General features: G+C 45.7%; 1 protein-coding gene across 1 annotated transcript in view; it reads left to right on the top strand.

Annotated features, from left to right (window-relative positions):
• Positions 1-2373: 2373 nt before the first annotated feature.
• LOC139107507 (LIM domain only protein 3) overlaps positions 2374-21134 on the top strand; it is a 72590-nt gene continuing 53829 nt past the window's right edge. Inside the window, exon 1 of the mRNA XM_070665167.1 lies at positions 2374-2894. The gene's annotated coding sequence lies outside the window, so the exon portion shown is untranslated. The remainder of the gene's footprint in view (positions 2895-21134) is intronic.

A 21134-nucleotide genomic window follows, 5' to 3' on the forward strand; every position in this document is an offset into this window, starting at 1 on the left:
CATTGACGCGCGCGGAAATAAATCCCGACACGACTAACACGAACGATCGCGCGCGTCCGCCGCGCGGCGCGTGTAAATCCCGAGCTTTCTCTCGGAACAAATCGAATGTCGGTCGATGTAAATGAATTCCGCTCTAATTGCAATTATGCGACACGAATGCGCATAAACGTTCGCGTTATGCGATAAATGACACGTCACTCAGAGGCCGGCGCGGAGCGGCGCTCGTCCGCTCTCTCACGTCATTGCGAATTTATGAAATGGCGATCGTTATATCCGTATCGGGCCCTCTCGAAACTGTTCGCGTTATAATTGCAATTAATCAATAATTGACGTCATATAATTGGGCGGCCGCCGAGACGACGGACCGTTAAACATTCACGTACGGGTGTCTAGTGGATGGCATACCGAAATGAGCTTCCTAGTCCCTCAATTTTGCGCAAGACGCGGCTACGATTGTTAACAAATGCGGCATTCTAGACGTAAAAGAAAGACTAATACATTTATTCACGTAATAATAAATGTATTTTTCATATTCTTCCTTGTCTATCTCGATAACAGACTGACCTAAATCTGTATAGTGTAGTATTCGGACTCGGGTTTAGAAAGAAATTTTTGTATGTAAAAAAAAAAGTAGGATACAAAATTTATGACAAATAAAATTTGTCGTAAGCTAGGTAATTAGCAATACAATGGGGTATTAAAATTAAAAATTATGAATACATTATTTCGCTCATTGTTATTAATTACTAACTGCGTGGCGCAATCCCAGGCGTATTTATAATTAAATTAATTTATACTCAAAGATATCTTTAGAAAAATCGGTGGGTAATGAATTCTTATATTATCACATATATAATTATACGATCTCGCTATCAGAAATCAATTAGCGGGTTAACGAAGTCTGTAGTTTCCCGGGACGGGTCATCGGGTAATTTCATTTCGCGATGGAGAGAGTCTTTGAATCGACGGAATAGCCGACTTGGAAAATCCGAACCGTGATCGATAATACATCGCGCCTGGCAGTTTCAACGCAAATACCGCCTTGCCGAGAGTGAATGGGTAAAATTGGTGAGTGTGTCGATCGCTAGGTATACCGTGTAAATACGCGATTACCCCTTGTCCTCCGAATCGAACTCCAGCTTCGTCGAGGCTGTTGTTCGGATCGGTCCGATTTATTTATCGGCTGGCTATAATTAGCCCCGTGCTTTACTGTGGATCTGCGGCTTCGTCAGATATCCGCGAATCGCACGCGTTTATTAACGACCGGAGCAAACGTCGCGCAAGTATCCGAACTCGTTTAAATGCACCGGCGAGAATTGCATTCCAATAAATCGGTCGTTTACACTTTCTCTCTTCGTCTATCTATTCTTTCAAAGTCCTCTCATCTTTTTTTTTTTTCTACTCACGCGTGGGCGTGTGTGCGTACACGCGTATATATATGTATATATTATACATATGTTTTTTGGTAGTATATGCTTCGAAAGCCTTCCACCTGTTGCTAAAAAAAGAAAACTATTTTGTGCCGCTATTGTAATCAATATTTGTACTTTTTCTTAAATTAGTACAATTATTTTTTAATAGAACATAAAATAATATTTTCTGTATTTTGTGAATAGTACAGATATATGCACGTGTATTTATGTGAATGAATAAAGCTTTAGAAAAGAAACTGTGGGAGCGAATATATTTTTTTATTTTATTAATTTTATTTAATTTAATATTTTTTTTAATTAATAGTACCCCGATTTTTTTATTTTTAATCTTTTAAATGTCTCTAATTAAGTAATAAAATAATTGAAAGAATTATTTTAAAATTTACGTAATTACAGATTCACAAAAAGTATATCATTTAATTTTTCTGACGACAATTAAGTATTCTGATTATGAAAAGCGTTACTACATAAAAGTATTATTACGCAATCACGACTTTCACTTTCTAACGTGCATATTGTACAATTACATATTGATTTTTTTATATGTATAACGTTACTCGGAAGGCTCGAACCAGGGCGCATCTCGTCGCTCCACCGCGGTGCCTGACTTAACACTACCGTTACTACTTGGCGTTTAATCCCCGCGTTTGCCGCATGCTTTTCTCCGCGGATACTCGAATGCCGCCATTCCGTCGCCTCGAAAGAGCACGCCCGTTCGTGCGGAAGAAGCTAGTTCGCAAGTTCGAGCCTCGGACGGGAGAGCAGTTCTCGCGCTCGTTATGAGATTAAGGAAAAAGCTTCGAGTCACGAGAGGGTGGCGAGGTGGAGACCGGGGCACCCGGGGCCCACCCATGGAGACGTGCCCTCTTTCGGGGTGTCCTATCACCGACCCGAGCTTATTCCGCCCCTAAAGCTCGAGCCACACCCGCAATCATGCGCAGTTTCCACCCATCGGCCAATGAAAGCGCCTGGTAGCTTGCAAGCTCGCCGCTCCGGCTCCAGCTTTCGCGTTCCTGCCACTCCGACCAAACACCACGTGGCACGCGTTCGAGTTGCACGTGCATTCGCGGAGCTGCGAGAGCCCGGTGCGCGCGCGAGAACGGGCGCTTGCGAGGAAGCTTCCGAGGGGTCGAAACGACGACGGTTCGCCGGGAAGAACGTGTCTTTCTTTAACCTAGGTTCCGGTTTCTTCGCGCGAGCCACTTTAAGCCGTTCTTTCCTACGCCAAATTTTGTCTATCACCCCCCTTACTCCTTTGCCTATCCTCGCCGTCTTATCTCTTTCTTTCGCTTTTCTTCTCGTCGGGTCCCTTAAAACGCGTATAAATTAATCAGGCATATTGTACTCCTGTGACGTGAAAGATTTAACTGTGCTTTAAGAAACCTGATATCGTCAACTATCGCTCTCATTAAGAAGTCACGAGCCACCGGCAAGACCAGATTTTAACAAATTTCGGACAAGGTAGGAAAATAATTTATCCTGTCGAAATTATACTTTTGTTCATAAGAAACGTATTAAAATAAATGCATGATTCATAAAATAAATTTATAAGCTTGAAAAATTGATAATTATATAAATTTTTTTTTTAAGTGTTAATAATATTAAATACTTTAATAATTAATTATTTTATAAAATCGAGAAAAATTCATGAGAAATGTAATAAAATCTTTTAAAGAGATTATTTTATTCGCGTAGAATGTGATTAATAATATAAGTAGCGTTATATAAAATGTGCATGTGCGTAATGAGATTTTTTTATATGTGTAATTCAAGGCATGTAAGAAGATTTGATATTGTATAACAGACGTTAGTGCCAGTGGAAGCCGATATTCAACAGTTGGTCTTTCTTTTATCTTTGAAACTTAACCCTCGATGCTACCGCCCTTCAAATAAGCACCCTCTGCTCATACATCCTGAGAGAAGCATTTCTTGAGGGTGTAACGAAAGCATTAAAAAAAAATCGAGTGTAATTTTTACGTGAAACAAGACGAAAGTATATTCTTAATAACGAGATAAAGTAACGAGTAAATAACTAACTTTTACACTGTAAAATTAGAAACATTCTTTCTAATAATAATATCGAACAAATTATTTATCGCAACTTTCCCATTTTTGATTAAATATTATTATAATTAATTCTCATATTACAAGCATATTTGAGCAAAATTTATTACAAATTTATCGATAAAATTTCAGGCTATAGATTAAAAAAATTTTATACTTAACATTCTGCGTACTAAGAAAACTTGTATATTTCCCTGCAAAAATATTAAAAAAATTCTTTTCTTAGAAATAAGTTTTAAGCGTTATTATCTCGTTTAGTATACGAATACGAAAATATCTGCGTAATAAATTGGACGAGCTAATTTATAGTTCGACGGTGTTCTTTCTTCGTTTGCCCAGCGAAGGAATTCGTGGATTCGTTGCAATAGGTGCGGCCATAGGTGTAACATATTTATGTTGTGAACCGGCCGAGTGCGAGCAATAAATAGCGGAGGCATGGGAAGGGTGAAAGAGAGAGAGAGAGAGAGACGAAACGCGGGGCAGTTCGTCGAGGTGCGGCGGGGGGTCAGAGCGATTACGTTTCCCAAACCCCTTGCTCTCTCGCGCGACCGAGTCACCGGCACCACCATCCACCACCGTTTTGCTTCCCTGCAACCCCCGCGCGAATTTCCAGCCCCGTTCGACCCTGCGTCTCGTCCCACCGGACCCTTTACGGCGCTCGAACAACCCTATTCGTTTGTTTCAGCCCGTATGTGCGCGTACACGGAGGTATGCAATTTCGGTGTCGGGAATGCGCGTTACTGAACGAACGACCGATCCGTGTATCAGTGTTGGAACTCTTATGGAAAAAAGAAAGGACGGCTGCCCCTCTCGGGAAAGCGGCGAATTACAAATAATTTTGCCGAAACATTATGCTTAACGTAAATGACTATGTCCCACGGTGAACATTGGTTGTACAAATATTCTACTGAAATTAAAAAAGGTAAAATTATACGGTAAATTCTTTCAATGTCGCGCGAATTGATTCTCGTGTTATTTCTATTTTTTAAAGCATCTGCGTTACAGAAAAAAAAAATTATAGAGACAATAATTCCCTAATAACGGCTGATGCCCGGCGTTCGATACGAGTGTTTGTCGGTATTTCGTATTAGCGTTCCTATTACTCTCCCGCTGTTACGGTTACCAGGCGACATAACGTTTTCCGGTAACGAAACACACGAGTGCATAGGGGCACGCCGACGCGCGGACATATCGGAACGCAGACTCGTGGATCCGAATCCGGGCGGCATGCTCGCACAGTTATGCTGAAAATCTTGACTGGAGGACCCTTTCGCATACCGATCGCCCGGGCCAATCCGATCGAGGATGCATCCGTAGGCACGCCGGATCGGAGACGCGCCTAGTCGGCCAGTCGGGTAACCAAATGATGCATATCTCTCCTCGATCCGTCGTGTCCCGAATGTCTCGACATGTTGCGCGCTCTCCCGTTCGGAGGAACGATGGGAGGACGAGGGTGAGGTATAGGATAGTCTCTCTCTCTCTCTCTGCGTGGGTGGGCGAAGCTCGAAAGCCGGGTTTGAGGACGAGCACTCGGGGAGGGCCAGCGTATGGTTGCGATGAGGTCGAGAGCTTGCGGCCGGATGCCAGTCTGACCATGTCTCTACAGGCGCGTTACTTGCGAGCTCGTCAGCCTCTCGCTCCTAGACGCATCCTCGCTAGAATCCGAGCAATGCGGCTCAAGAGTCCGCGCCGGCGCTGCAGCTGCACTCTAGAACGCGGCACTCGGCTGCTCGGATGCAGCTATACCGGGCGGCGATCCTCCACGGGGATTGGCCGGTCGAATATCATCGAGAAGAGCCACTGGGTGGACTTCAGTGGCTGCGGTATGCGCGATAATAGGGGGATCTTCGCCGTGGTATCGAAAGAAAATCCCGATGCACCGTACGCAATGCAAGTGTCCGAATCTTTTTTTTTCTTTTTTTAATTTTGTTTTTCTTTTTTTTTTGTTTTTCTATTTCTTTTTCTTTTTATTCAGAAGTTAACTCGCTTTCCCGTGGCAAAGTATAATATATGATCGGGAATACATTCTACATGCGCGCAATTATTTTTTAAAATAAATATATATGAAATCAGAGGGAAATGCAGATTTATGTAGGTTAATTTTATAAATTTCGCATTTGGCGGTTTAAATTCTGGTCAACGATGCTTTAAAATTCAATGTTATACATCAAATTTGTTGTTATAATTGTGAAATTTGCATTGCCCACTGTGCATTACATTAATAATTGGGTCGACTCGATTTAAGCTTTTAATCAAGTACTGACAAAATGCGTGCGCCGAGCCGATCGCGCGGTATTCCCTCTCGCTCGGCGTGACGGAGACGCGTCGAATGCGGCTTTTGCAAATGAATTTTTCGGGGCACGCCATCGTTCCGCGTTGATACGTTTGCATCGCGGTGATTTCGCAGGGCACCGAGCTATATAACGCGCGAGGGGCCGCGGGTAACGAAATTCCCCCGATGCGTGCATCTCACGCATTCCGCAGCGAGATTGCGCAAAAATCGAGCGAAACAAACGCAACTAATTTAACTGCTTTCGAACAATTAATCCGAAGCATTTAATTTAATTGCGCCGCAACCCGTCGAGTCCGGCCAGCGGCAGTCGAAACAACGACCGGCGCAAAATCCGGGACGGAATTTTCGGCTCGACGCGATGGTTCGAATTCTTTGGCGCGTGTAAAACAAAATAAAAACATTTGACAGTTCGAAAGTTGACCCGGAGAAAGCGCGCTCTCGTTGCAGCGACATTTGAGGTTTGACGCAATTCATTTCATAGAAACGTCGAACAATTTAATAGACACGCCCGCATGCATTCCTTCCTCTTATTTTATCTATTTTATTTTAATATCACTTGAATACTTCTCCGTTCAGATTACAGAACGGTGCGCCCTTTTCTATAAACGTTAATTTTTAAGTTAACAATTTTTTTAGACGCTTTAACAAGCGCCAAGACATCCCGAAAGGAAATAAATTGCAAAAAGGACTTGCTGTATTAATTTGTTTAAATTAAATAAACATGAATGGGTGTAAAAGCTCCAAGTTCTCGCGCAAGCGTTAAAAAAGAAGGAGCGATTGATAAAGTAGACGCGGAGAAAAAGACGAGAACGACGAGACGGCGCGCGGGAAAGTGCAGGCCGCGTAGTGGATGGGTATAATTAATAGCAAACCCGTATAAATCAGAGACAGGTTGGATGCACGCTGGTACACGGCGTTACCGATGCAGGATTATGCCCAGAGGGGCGGTTACCCCACGACTCGCTAATTTTTCACACAGCCGCCATAATGGTCCGGGCTAATTACTGATTTTTATCTCCGAGTTGCTTCCGAGCGAGTGTGGGTGCGCTTACGGCGTCGGCGTGACCGAGAGGTGTAAAAAGAGAACGAGCTCGCGGTGATAAAATGCGACGAGGGAGAAAAAAAAAAAGCGATTCGAGACCGGAGCAGACCAAACAGTCGATTTTGCATTGGCCGCGCCCACGATGCATTTAACTGTCCGTCTAAAGAACAATGTTACCCGGACGAAATTGACGTCTACGTTTGCACAAAGTCGGCGGTATGTCACGGCGACGGGAATTCGCGTATTCTTCGCGCTACAGGCCGCTCCAAGTTTCACGCGCCAGCCTGAGATATTCCTTCACCTCAGTAGATACAGCTAACCAGCCCCAGACGCCTATGTACTTAACGTAACCCATGTAAGCTCACGCTAGAACAAATTTACCACCAAGCTGCTCTCCTCCCCCCCTCGTGCCCCTCCCTCTCGCCTCGCCGTGCCTCCACCGAGCGCTTCGAGTCCCTTCTCACCCCTCGTAATTCGCCCACGAAACACCGATGCTATGAAGTTGTGTTGAACTTTTCGCGAGCATAGTTTGCAGAACACCCTCGGGTGACTGCGAGCGCTTACCTTCGTTCGTGACATATATCTACAGAGAGGAGGGCGTCTGTCAGCGGAAAGCGGAAAAGCAGGAGAAACGAAAGGTGAGCCAGACGGAGAGAGAGAAGCGTCAATAGCGTTTCGTCGTCTGAAAAAAGCTCGCACGAATTTTTATCGGGCAACCGCTAGATCGGCATTAACTGCTACCTGTTGCCTGCCTGCGTGAAATTCTGATCGGCGAATCGTATCGATTTAGCGGCGGCGCAACTACTTGACTGGCGCAGCCCCAACATCTTCGACAAGTTCGGTTGATTATAAATTAAGCGCGATTTATTAATGCGAAAGCCCGAAATTGCGAACTATCGCCGAGAGTCTTTATAGCGCCGAGTATTAATTATCAATGTAATTTCCTCAATAAATATCAAAGACTTTGCGGCATATATACGAACTCGCCCTGCGCTCCTTTGTACGAAGCTTCTTGCAGCCTTTCTTTTCCTTTTTCTTTCGCCGAGTCTGTAGATCCTAACTAGCGCATACGCACGTTGGCAGCTAAAATCGTACACGCGTTAGGAATTCTCGGCACGGCAGTCGGAGCCAACAGGCTCCGCAGAAACTTACGGGCCAACTTTGAGGGGGGTATAACGGCATTACAACGTTATTAGATTTACCGCAAGCACCTACCCGGAGGCACTCCTGCACATTACCCACATACCCCTACCGAAGTATAAGTAACCCTAAGCGTCCCATAGAGCTCACCTCACGGCTCTTCCACCGTCGAGCATTAAATTATGCGCGTGAGTCCTGTGGCTGCGAGCCACTACGTTTGTTTTTCACATTAATTCCGACTAATCGTAAAATTCTTTTAGCGAACAAGCCACGATCGCTCTGACATGTAAATGTAAAAAAAAAAAAAAAAAAAAATAAAAATACGTTTAAATACACACATTTGTTTTTCATTTACATTAATACATTACAAATTATTTTATGTTATTAATTAGTTTATTCATTTATTTTATTTTTCAAGAATGACCACAAATATGCGTCATTATAATTTCATAAAAAAAAAAGCAAAAAAGAAAATAATTTTAAACGCGAGAAATAACACGAGGACGCCTGTGGCGTCACAGATACCACGGCCGCGAGAAGTGCAAGAGGACAAGAGAAATTTCGGCGCGGCTAGCTATTGAGTAGCTACCCTTAAGATAAGGGTGGATTCACCCTGTCTCTCATACGTTTTCGCTATCTGACGCTAAACGGCACCGCCGCTCGGTGGCCTTCCACGGCAAAAGGGATGCTCGGTTCTACATAATACGCTGGCACATTACTGTCGAAGCGCCGCTAGATAAGCAGAATTTAGAACGGAGTGCGACAGGACTTTTGTACGCATTCGTCGGATCGCCGTGTCGTTCGGGCGTGCAATATTGGGCATTTCAAGTCGCAAGAGTCAAGCCTTGAGTATTATCAAACTATCAGAATGCAAAGAAATGCTATCTGAAATTTCGGAAATTTGATTCAACTGATAATGAACTGGCCGGAAGAAAATTTTTAATAATATATACTTTTTCAACAATTTCTTGCAAGTCCGTAAGCAATAATTGTTAACGCGATAACTGAGTAAAAATTATTAAAAATATCTTCGATCTAATATGACAGTGGGTTGTCGGACGGCTCGATTCTTATCACTGAACGCTCGATGCTCGATAAAATAACAGCGACGAAACTGATTTCGAGAGCCAAGGAAAACGGAGCTAACGCAACAAAGGCCTTTACACGTCTCATCCCCAACTCATTTAAGGCTAACTGTCCACAACGGGGGTGCAAACTACCCTTATCTGCGGACGTTTATGCCCACGCCTTATCTGGTAGCCCCCGACCGCCTCGCGCTCGCTAACAACTAGGTATTCTCTCTTCCAAGCCAATCTCCTTTCTCAAACGACCACAAGTTCTCTTCCTCTCTTTTCATAGACTAGCTTCTTACTTATTTTTTATATTTTTTATTTACATTTTTACATGTAATTAAAATTATCTGTAGTAATTAAAAAAATCTGTAATTAAAATTTTTTTTTGTTATTTCTAATAAAAATTAATTTATTACTATGTAAAATAATTGAATTGTTTAAGTAATTTAATTAATTAGAAGAACATTAAAATTAAAAAAAAGTTGAAATAATACATCAAATATAATATTTTCTGTGAATAAAATTGATGACCGTAACGGGAAACTTAAATATCAAATTATTATAATTTATCTCGCTTATTAAAAAATTTCGGTCTGCGATAAGTAAATATATGTAGGAAGAGCAGAAAGGCGATGGGCGGAATCTCGGTGTTTCTTATCTCGCGTTATTTCTATACGCACGTCTCGTTCCGTTCCGCGGGTCGAGACGATTGCCGAACGATGGGAAGCGGCTCCACTGCGGTCGCGGGATGTTGCGGCGAAAACAAAGACGTTACTCGCCCCTATCTGAGGGTTGTAAAGTAACCGTCGAACGACGACGAAACAGGGGTGTAATAAATGAGATAAGCTACGGATAGATTCCTGCGGGAGCGGAAAGCATAATCGATGCGTTCCTTCGTAACGCGATCAACGTCGAGCCTTATCTAATCGCATCGGACGGGAAGGGAAAAAAAAAATATCCGCTCGTGGCGAACGCAGCGGCGACGTGATAAATCCCTCGCGAGTCGATAGACACAATTAAATTGTTAAACTCGTTCCCGGTGAACTGACCGCTGAAGGGAGCGTCGCCGACCGATTGACGCGGAATTAGAACGCGGCGCGAATGAAATAGCGCATCTCACGTTTACGTAAGTGTCGTCGAGTCAAAAGTGGTGACTGATACCGGTGGGCAGAGAGTACGCTTGTTTGCGGATTGCGCGTGCTGGTGGTTGTAATCGCGCGAGGCGCGTAACGTTACAGCAATCATATTATCGATCGCGTCGCACAGTTTTTTTTTTTCTTTTTTTTTATTTTATTTTTTTGTTACATCTATCTGAATGCCTCCCGATGAAACATTCGCCCGTCCACATTGGAGTTTTAGCCCCGCAGTTTTTTTTCGAGCGAGAAACACGCACGCCACACACGCACGTGGCAGGAGAACGTCAGACTAATTGGAAGTCTTAATGGCACTCGACGGTAATAACGCAATCGGGATCCGGGTGTGTATGCATCATATCGATCGGAATTTGCAACGGACTCTCTCCCCCCGCCCCCGCTCGTTTTCCGAGCCCCCTCGCGATGCCGAGAGTTCTCTCGCGATTTGCCGCCCGTCCGTCAATGACGAATCAACAAACGGGACGGGTTTGATTTCATTCATTAATTCCGAGCGACTTCGCCCGGGTTGATTTCCGTTATATTTTCTAGTTGATTGTGTGGAGGCTACAAGAGAGCGAAAAAGAGGTGAAGAACTGGAGGAGAGTCGAGCGAGGGCGTAAGCGAGCGAGACAAAGGAGATGGGGCGTGGAAACGATGAAGAGGATACTTTTCCGATAAACCGAGGAAACCGAATAACGGCTGATAAACAGGCTATTAAATGTATCGCGCAAATCATCAACGATTAAATTACCGACGATTTTTTGTTTCCTCGTTGTCGGTTTGAATTTTTCCAGCGCTGGACGATTTTCGCCGATGTTTTCAGCGACTCTTATTAAATTTCGACTTATAAAAATATGGAAAATCCAAACGCGGGAGACCGGTTTGCGGCGGTTCGGGTTTCCCGAGGGCGGCGTGTAAATTTATCGGGCGTGAGCGAGGCGGCAAATAGGAGCCGGAAATGATAACTACCGCTCTGTGATGCGCTATCGATACCCTAAATAAGCAGTTAGCCTCGATGCATAAGCACTGGGATAATATAAAATATACACGGACTCGAATCGCTCTGCAATCTAAATTTATAATTTTTAAAGTCATATGGGAATATTAATTATTTTTTCGCTTGATTTTATTTATTAATATTTCAATTTAAAAATATCAAACGTATATGTACTCAGCGGGCTTTCTTTATTTTAATATCAAATATGCTTATCGAGTGTAAGAGATACAGGACAGCTCAAATCTAACATTTTCGAACTTGAAATTTTTCTCGCGGTTTAGAATCGATCTGTATTTAGCGGGAGAAAAAAAAATAAAAAGATCTATCGTTAGCAAGATTTTAATCCTGACAAGGAGTCGTTTTTATTTTTGCCCGTTTGAAAATTAATAGCTTCTCGTAAAAAAGCGGCTCGGCAGTTCTGTGAACGGTCCTGTATCGGCGACGACTACGACAGGATGCCGCGAAGGGTGAAGGATCCGTCTTATTGACATCCCGTAACTGTACCGTGATTTAATATAAACTGCACAAAGCGTCTACCTTTGATAGGTAAATATGAAATACTCCGGTCGCGGACGAGTGCCCTTTCGGGCACAGGCTCGTGCTCGAGGGTGCGTTCGGTCTCGCTTCCCGTCAGGATGCAGGACATATAGAAATACCGCGGGACTCCCAATCGTCCCCCTTCCCGCCCGTTCGACTCCCAAGGAAAATGCTCGCCGGTAAAAAGCCCCGGCGCTTTGAGAACTCTGAAGACTTTGTCGTATGCGTCTTCCTTCGCCGAGCACTCTGAATTCTTTCCGTGTATGCAACATCTGCCGGAATAAAATCCGCGAGGTCGCTTGCATTTAACCGGACGATCATTCGAGAGAAAGCTACGGGAAATGCGTCATTTCCAGTTCACGTAATACACGTAAAAAAATTCAAATAAAATAAATATTTAAAATTTTATAAACGGACTATAATCATAGGCGTAGACAATTAAATGTAAATTTTATTTATTAATTTATCCGGTAATTTAATATCTGCGCGGAAAGAAAGATAACAGTAAAAGTGAGCAAAGATATGTCGCTCAAGAACAAGATCGCTTTATACGGCTCGTCCGTCACGGGGCGCAATATTCTTCTCGTCGACGCTCTTTGATCCTTTATTACATTTTTACAAGCGATTACATTGGTCAGCCGCCGGCGGTCCTCCGAGACGACCTTATTCCCGCTCCTTACGATTGTCTTCGGATACTGCCTCGGTCTTGCCGGCGCGTGCCCATCCCCGAAAGCGTAACGAAGTTTTCCGTGCCGCGAGGACGAAGATACTGTTCTTGTTTATGGCAAAGTTAACCCGAGTTCTGCCCCGCGATCGGGGTTCATTCGCCCTTAATTAAGTTTAGGGGATTATAGAATTGTTCCGCAAAGTCGATTATAAGTCCGACGAGGCAAAGGCGGCGAGTTTTGCCGTGCGCAAATACGCCCGGAATTGAATTGCTCAGTTCGAGATTGCCGGTCGAAAAAGCACGCGTATCGCTGATAAAATAATTACTGGAGGTTCTTTCAGTTTCTCCTCCCCTACAACAAAAGCTGGTCAATCATATTTTCATGTATTTTACCCGTTACCCAGGGGATTTATCCTATAACGCGATCGATTAGCCGGCTCCCCTCTCGGCGCGCCTGGCATTCCCTTTCATTAAAATTGAAAATTCACTCGCGTAGCATTTAAGAGCACGCGACAAGGAAACCGTCCCCGGCAACCTTTAATTGGTACCGTCCGCTAGTTAGCGCGAAATCGTGGCTTTTGAGCGACACACGTCAAGGACAGGCGCGTCCGGTCTCTCGTCACTCTCTTGCGGAGAGCATCGAGATGGTTGAATCAACGGCGCTTAGTCTGGGCTCGTAAACCAAGAGCGGGCGAAAAAGAAAAAGAAAAAGACACAACGTTGAAGCGTACGCGCGCGAACTCACAATTTTAAACAGTCTCTCGCGACTCGATCCTCCCGACGTGGTTGGAAGTCCGGCTAGTGAGCCTGAGCGTGCAATGATTGATGCTGGAGCCAGCGGTCGCGCGGGAAGAACGGAGGGATGGGGCCGAGGGACCGGATGCTGATGGTCGACGAAAAGAGAGAGAGAGAGAAACGCACGAGAGAAAGAGGGGCTCGGTGTTGAAAGTGAGGAGAGACTGGAGGATTGGTCCTACGGTCCGGGGAAATTTAATTAACGTAAATGCCGCCGCCACGGCCGGCGCTACACGCCGTGTGTGGCAATCGCTCATATGCAACTCAACCCTACCCTCCTTCTTTTCCTCTCTGCCGCCCGCGTTCTCCTATTCCCCCGAACCGCCTCCTCGACACCCTTCAGCCGCGGCGTCTCACCCCAAGGCTTATCCGCTATCACGTGCATCGTCCTGAACGGCCAGCTGAGGGGGTTATTAAACATCTGGGGAACGGGGTGAGGTGCCTCGATTGCGATTGATGGATCTCGAATCAGCCGGCCTGAATTCGGTTCGATTTATAAGCACGATCGATCGCGCGAACCGTTGAAAACGCGCCTCGCGGCGACGGCGGTGGATAAATAATCGGCGTGTAATATCTTCGGCGGAATTCGAGCTGTTTCTTTTCCCCGGGGAGAGTTAATGGCCCGGGCTAATATATTCGGTCGACGTCACCCCGCGCGCCTCGATTCGCCATGCACTCGATACGACGAAACTTCCGATGGCGGTTCACCGTCGCGAGAGGGTCTTTACGGCTATCTGTTGCGGGGTATATTCCCGCGGCAGGGTAATGCGATTTTGCCGGCTGGGGTAGAACTACCTTCGAGTATATACGTTTCACTTTATTCATACAAAGCATTTCGCTTACGCTTTTTTTGCGCTCTTTTCTTCTTCTTTTCTTTTTTTAACCCACGCTTATATTTTGTTTTCGTTAACTGTAATTATTTTTATGTCACAATCGTGCTTATTAATTAAAAAAATAATTTTTCTATTTGTAATTTACTGAATAAAAAATCTGTCATTGTAACGTCTTAAATTGCGCGAGCTAAAAGTGGCAGCGTCGATACGTATATGAATAGATAGAAGAGTACACGCGCGGGGGGTGAAATAGAGCGGGTGAGACAGACTAGTCAGTGGTGTCGAGGGTGACCAGGGGGTTGATGATGGAAGCGAGTAGCGCGGCGGCGGCGGCGACGGCAGTGGTGGCGGCGGAGTAAGGGGTATACTCTATAATGGCCGCGGCACGTGGTGCGTGCCCCCATTAAACCGATCGCACCCCGGATTGATTTTCAGCCTTTCGGCATTTGATCCGAGCAAACTTCGTTGTCGGTATAATTGAATCGCGAATGTTCGCCCGACTCGGCCGCAAATTGACCGAAACGCGCTGCCGGCCGCGCGCGGCGCAACGCGGACGAACTGGTGACTGCCGGCCGGTCGAACAAGAGAAAGAGAGATAGAAAGAGAAACGGAAAAAGGGGAGAGAAAAATTAGTCGCATTGAGGGTGCATGGAATCGATGAAATCGAGAAAAAAAGGTATCGAGAAGAATCGCGGGGGCGATTGGAACCGAAGAAGAGAAGGAAGGATGGAGAACGCGCGGAACGTCGCACCGCGCGCGGCTTTCCGACGGCCGTGGAGGGAAATAAAACGGTAACTTAATTACTCACGCCCGTTGTTTGCCGGCCGATGTCGGCGCTTCTCCACCGACACGGCCACGTCGTCGGTACTTTGACAATTAGCGGACCTGATGGATTCGTTGTGCGCTCGTCGCCGCCTCGATTCGATTGCCGCGTCACGTCTACGTTGTAATTCGATTCAACGTGCGCAGTGCGCCACCGAATATGGTCCCCCTGCCTATTTCGTTCTTTCTCTTTCTCTATTTCAAAGTCTCTTCTCTAAAAAAAGCCGAGAGGAAAAAAAAAGAAACGGCGCATTGCGAAAGCGCGATTGAGTCCACGTCGGCTAAACTAATTCGGCGAAACTTCCGAGACCGGTCATCAAGTTAGGGCGCACGGTTTTAGACGGGTCCCACATGTCAAATAAATGGGCGTAATCGAGTGACACGTATAAAAATTTGAAAAAGCTCCAGGATTAAATCGGATCCCAACGGGAGCAGTCACGATAGGCAATCGTTCTTCAGGCCGTCTCGCGAACTACAAAACATTTCTCTTTCTGCTCTTTTTTCTCGTAAAATTTCTAAAGCAGCTTTTCCAACTCGATTTTGCAAGGGATAAAGAAACAAAGGATGTATATCTGTACCCGCGTATATCGAGCGAGTGATGCAAGTCGCGTGGGTAACAAAATTTTCTGAATTTGAAGCAGAATCCCGAGAGATGCAGCGTAATAACAAACATCTAACGAATGAACGCGGGTGCCGCTTTCGGCCGGCCGAGATGTTCGAGACGTTAAAAGAGCAACGGCGCGCGACCCAACAGCAGCACCGGCAGAATGCATTCGTGCGGTCCGCAGGCCATAACTGCTAATTAGTCCATGCAGAACCGTATGGCAGGCTGTGGAGGGTCGACCGCCCAACGAAGCGAGTAGCAGGATGCACCCCTTTATTAAATACCATCGAAATTAAAATTATAATTGCGTTCGCTCGCAGTGCCCCTCGTTCGCGCCGAGAGCGCGCGCCCGCGCGATAGTTCTCTCTGCGAGAGATTACTCCCCCTCTCTAATATCGCGGATCGAGGATTTTGATTGGAATTCGGCGCGCTTAAAAACGCTAACGAGTCCCGATGAAGATTTCGGGAAAATATCCCATCGCGTAATTTCTAATTATCGATCTCGCGGCTGAAATCCAACGCGTCATAAAACGCGACCAGCGATCGTTATTTTCCGCGATACCCGCGACGTTCGATAGCGATGCAATTAACATGCCGCGAGCCTACGAATTTATTTTCCAAGATGCATCTGGCCCCCTTAATAATTTCACGTTATAAATTCCATCGATAAGAACGGTACAAATCTTTACAAAAAAAAAAAAAAGATTTAATTATTTATTTAAAAAATTAAAAAAAAAAAGAAAACCGAAAATTCGTTTCCATTCTACGTCAGTTAAAAAGTAATTAACCGCTACCGTGAAAAGAAAAGAGGGACATATCGCGCGGATGAAAAAACTTGGGGATATCGACAAACGCAATGGGATACGGGCGAGCACTGTAATCGGCTAGCGGATATTCTAATTAGGGGTAACGCGTGTCGGTTTCTCTTGCCAGCTGAGTAAGGCATACGAGTATGCACACATAGAAGCCGTAGGTGGATGAAGAGAGGCTATCGGGGAAGGAGAGAAGAGAGAGAGAGAGGCGGGGGAGGTAGTAGGTTGTATGGCTCCTGTCAGCCACTGTGCCACTGACGGCTCGCTAATTGCTCAACCAACCTCCGATCCTTCCACCCCCTCCTTCCACGTTGTGCCACCCTTCAAATCCAAATCCATCCCTTCGTAACGCCCGGCCGGCACGGCCGTTTCTCGTCTCCCTCCCCCCTCCCCCTTCTCTCCTCTCTCTCTCTCTCTCTATATGCCGCTACTGCACTTCGCCCCCTTTCCTCCGTCCACCGGAATTGCAAGCATAGATCGACTATCCTGCGAATGCCGAAATTTCTGGGTCGTCGACCAAAGTGGCCACCGCACCGACAGATTCTTCATCGGCATTGTGCATCTACGCACAGTTTAATCGAATTATTGACGCGGGCAGCAACGCTATGTACCTTCACGCCGCAGTGAATTATTCGTTATATTTTCTACCCAGCGTGTACATTTTTCACCGGCGACTTCCCTCCCGTCAGAGTATACGCGTTAGGCGGTCATTTAATTTACAAAACGTGAATGTCGGTAGAAAACTTCGAAACCTTATAAATAAACTTATAAATCAATTTCTATATATAGCGAGTATCGAAATTAAAACGCAATTTAAAACATCTTAAATAAAATTTCCAGATCGATCCTCCGGTCCTTGAGAAAATTTTATAAAACGCCACTATTAGTAACAATCCTGTCGCGCTCTTCCCCGGGCAATGTATTTAAAAACCTCTGTTTCAAAAAAACAGATTAGGTATTCATTCGAACTCGTAAAGTCCCCTGGCGAAGAATAACATACCATTTTGATTGTATAACGTGTAGAAATCCTAATTGGCGATAATTGAAATTAGTTCGCCGCTGTTTTCGAGGCCTCGTCGATAAAGCCGCAAAGTTTAAAACGCTAAGTGCGTGCGTCCACGTGCGCGCGATCGATCTCGCGCGCGTTGCGCGAGCAAGCGGGTTAGCGAATGGATGGACGGACGTGCGGGCCAAGGGTTCGGCACGGTCGCGAATTAATCGAGCATATAATCGATGTGCGCCTGTCGATGTATGTATATGGAAGCCATCCGCCTGGTCACCCTCGCGAGCGCAGCCTTCCCGCCCCGTCCTCCCCCCGTTCGCTCGCTCTCGCCATCCCGCCCTGCCTATCGTTAACCAACGGCGCCGCGCACGGTAACGCTAATTTCTGTGCTGGACGTGTCGTCGTACTAACCCGTCGAAAAACGTCAAACGGCGAGCTTACTTTCTCGTTTGTGCCCGCGCGTTTTCGAGCGCGTCCGGGGGCGACGATATTTTCCAAAAGTTGCCGCTTTGAATTTTACTGTTGACGGACGTTGCTCGCTCGCGCGCTCTCGCTCGCTCGCGACGTCGTCTGGCTTTGGCAAAATTCAATTGCCGCGCTCTGTTATAGTTGCGATGAAAAGTAAACGTAAAAAGCAATAACGATGGGCACGGCGTTACGTTTGCGCCATAGTTTCGGTATCGGGCACCGAGGCAGAGACTAATTTTTCAAAAACTACCGGAAGGGCCGTGGCAAGCGCCGCCACCTCTCTGAATCATGAGGGAAATTTAATGTAAATATAACGCACCTGCGCGGCGAAGGGCTGTGTGCGCGGAGAAATTTAATTACTCTATGTTAAATAGAAAGCAATTTTAATTTGAAAAGAAAGAGAGCCTTTGTCGGAGCTTTGCCGAAAAATTCTCAAACGGCGCGAACTCGATGCTTAATATCGAAATATTCGTGAAATATCAGTCGCGTGAATATTGGATAACAGAGCTGAAAACCGGAAGGAACGTCGGCGCAGTTTGCGCGGGTGGATTGCAAATTTTGTATCTGATGTCCCCAGGACGGAAATCAGGGGGTGCGTTGCAAAATTGATCTGTCTCCTGATTTATTACCGCGAACTAATAAAGCCGATATCGAGCGTGGCCCGCGGCATCCTCGAAACGCACGATAGGTGCCTATCCCGCGGCATCTATACAACTGGTTCAAATCCATACTTTACAAGAGCTACCCTAATAGCGGCCGCGGTGATGGACAGCTGTGAAAACGCCCGCTGTCGCCCGGCCATACTCGATTAACAAACGTCGAATCGAAAGGCGGACAAATTTTCGATATCGCTTGACGAAATTAAAGCACTTCTAATACAAACATCACGCGTACCTGTATTTTACACGCATCCCGTTAATTCAATTTAATCTCTAAAATGAAATCCGCCAGCTCCGAGATGGCAGGCGTAAAATTTTAATATTTCTTTGTCGCTTCGAGCGTGCAAGCCAAATTATATAGTTCGGATAATTATCTCGCGTCAATCCTTAAATCTAAAAAAAAAATAAAAAACGTTTGACTTCGTTTTCTTTCGATGGGCCAGCAAGAAACAGTTCGCGCGCGGACGTATCTCGAAAATAAGTGACGTAACGTGCCAGAGTTTCAGCACCGACACTTTTTAAAACCTGCGGCGTGCGTCAGATCCCATATTACGTTTCTCCGTTTCATTTATGCGGGACAAGGCGAAATTAATTAAACAGCTGATACCTATGGCGTGTCGGAGGGGGAGGGAAAGAGCGAAAGAGAGCGAGAGAGCGCGAGCGCCGGCTGCCTCAGGGCGAAGGGCTTGTATTCCGGGAGCGGGTCGCGGGGGCAATGGGGAGGAAAAACAAACGTGGTGCCGCGTGTCCGACCTCTCTTGGAAATCAGCGCAATCGTTCCGGAGATTTTCAATTTGCGGACTCGTTAAGAGCGCGCAAAACGTTACTTCTGGCGGCGCCGATCCGCGCCGTTCCGCTCCGCGGTGCAGAATACGTCAGTTCATACGAACCTGTCAGTCGCGCTGGTAAGAAGAGAAGAAAAAAAAAAAAAAACAGCTCGCACAGTAGTACAAAGTAAAATTAACCGACCAGTCGAATTCGCCGGATTGATCGGATCGGAAATCTGATTTCTCCGATTTCCCGACTATCATTCGCCGGCCGAGAGACCGAGCGTGAGCGGACGCTGAATAATTTTTATCGCAACACTGCTCTCGGACTGCGTTGCGTAAAACAAGCGGCTTTAGAAATGTATTTTTGCAAAATTTGATATCGCGCAAAACCCGCCGATGTCAGCTCACTGACCCGCGAAGAAGATTATTCACCGCGAGAGATGAGACATTAAATTCGCATCGACGACGGGGATCGAATATGAGCTAACGCATTATCGGGGGAAAAAAAAAAATACGACGCACACCGCGTGCGTGTATAAGTTAAGTAAAAGCGATTGATAAGCTTTTGATAAAATAAGTATTTAAACTGTAGCTAAATACGCTTAATATTTAATACGCGTGCACAGCATTTCAATGATTTTACCGTTTTAATCCTCTCGTTCCCGATCTATGTCAATTCGATTTCTGGCGGGCGAGAACGTTTTTTGAAGGTAGCTCGCGTGCGGCACTTCCGGCGGAGCGATAAAACCACGCGAAAACGCTGCACTTGGGACGTTTGCTGCTGCGTCACGTACGTATCTCGCGATATGCAGCAAATTACGGACGCGCTCTAGGCGAGAACGCGCACATGGCATTTTCTGGCGGGCGCAGGCGACGTGATCGTCGAATTCGCAAACTACATTTACATAAATTCCGGGTTACACCGAGACAATTTGAACTCATAAACGTAATTAATGGCGAAGCATTAATTCAGAGATTTTTCGCCGGCTGCAAACATATGCCGCGCCGGCACCAAGTGTTCCGCAATTTAGCTAAATAATTACTAAACTTGCCCCGCTGCTACTCCCCCACAGCACACCACGTCGCGACACGCGACGACGTATCGCGAAACACCGATATAACCACCGCGGAGCAATATCGTTCGCCATAAACCGTGAATTTCTCGCGCCTCTTATTTCGCGGTAGGCGCAGACGGAACGTCCCCTGTCCATCACCTTTTCCCTCAATCAATTATAAATTTCAAGCTTACGGGCTTCCTTAAAAGATCATTATTTCGATCATTATTTTCTCTTTACAATTTGAAAGATAATAAAATTATGCGCGAATAAAATAATTTATACAAAGAGGAATAAAAAATTGCCGCGTCTTTCAGAAATTTTCATATTAATGAGGGACGTCGTTTCGTTCTCGCCGAGGTTGGAAATCAAAAACTCTGGGGCTTTGTCGGCAAGTGCCTATTCTTGTAGGCGAAACCCTTTTCGGATTCTCTCTGGCGCTGGCGGATGCTGCGCGGCGGGCGTATATACATATGTACGTACACATAGACGTTTGTCCTGGGGCAGAGTTGCCATCCTAAGCCGGCTTGACTAATTGGTAGCGTTATAATCATGGGTACACGGTTAGGTTGGTATTACCGCGAGTTATAGCCCCGTCTCCGCATTGGCGACCGCCACGCACATTCGCGCGCAAGAGGGGCGCTTAATGACCCCGTCGTTTACGCAAATTTTCCCATTACGCGACGCGGTTTTGGACCGCCAAACGGGACGCTCAGGACTATCGCCGGGACGAAACTAACGCCGTATTCTGCGGTGGTGCAATACTGCCAGGAGGATGCCGATTGACGCGATTAAATTCTTTCACATACGGCGTAAATACATAATTAAATAACGCGTTAAAAAGCTCGGGAATATTTCTCACTTTTGATATCTATCGGGATAAATTTCTTTTTTTATAATCAAGCACTTTTATGATTTATATAAAATATATTTC

This window comes from Cardiocondyla obscurior, linkage group LG13, assembly GCF_019399895.1.
Source record: "Cardiocondyla obscurior isolate alpha-2009 linkage group LG13, Cobs3.1, whole genome shotgun sequence".
NCBI lineage: Eukaryota > Metazoa > Arthropoda > Insecta > Hymenoptera > Formicidae > Cardiocondyla > Cardiocondyla obscurior.